This window comes from Odontomachus brunneus, unplaced genomic scaffold (genome assembly GCF_010583005.1).
Source record: "Odontomachus brunneus isolate Ranch 3 - 2012 unplaced genomic scaffold, Obru_v1 Obru_scaffold_153, whole genome shotgun sequence".
NCBI lineage: Eukaryota > Metazoa > Arthropoda > Insecta > Hymenoptera > Formicidae > Odontomachus > Odontomachus brunneus.
The window spans coordinates 484821-485451 of record NW_022639603.1 but is presented as its reverse complement, the minus strand read 5'-3'; positions in this window follow the sequence as shown (position 1 = coordinate 485451).

Here is a 631-nt window from a genome sequence, read left to right as displayed (position 1 = left end):
AAGGTCAAAGTCATTTTTTTAAATTAGAACCCCTATTTTTGACACCGGATTCGAAAAGAGCAGAAAATTTTACGTTAAAAATGATATTTAGATTTTTGTTCTGAGTCCAAGAAGATCAAATCAAGAACTTGGAAGATGTTAATCCAATACTTTTAGCGTTACCCGGAAACAACGACGTGGACGTAGTAAGTTCTGTTTCCTTTGGGTGCTTGATTATCGTGAGTCCCCTTGCCTCTCACCATAACTGCAATTTATCATAATTATAAAGATGTTGTTTTTGCTCAACGGACTACAACAAAGGAAGATATGATGGAACGAATTCGTAGAGCTTGCGCAGCCATTCCTAGAGACACTTTGCTTTCAACAGTGAGAAATTTTGAACGACGTTTAAATTTGTGCCTTGAAGCAAACGGAGGCAACTTTGAACAGTTACTCCGTGGGTAATTATGATAAATTGCAGTTATGGTGAGGGGCAAGGGGACTCACGATAATCAAGCACCCCAGATGTGAGAGACAAGGCGACTCACGATAATCAAGCACCCCAAAGGAAACAGAACTTACTACGTCCACGTCGTTGTTTCCGGGTAACGCTAAAAGTATTGAATTAACATCTTCCAAGTTCTTGATTTGA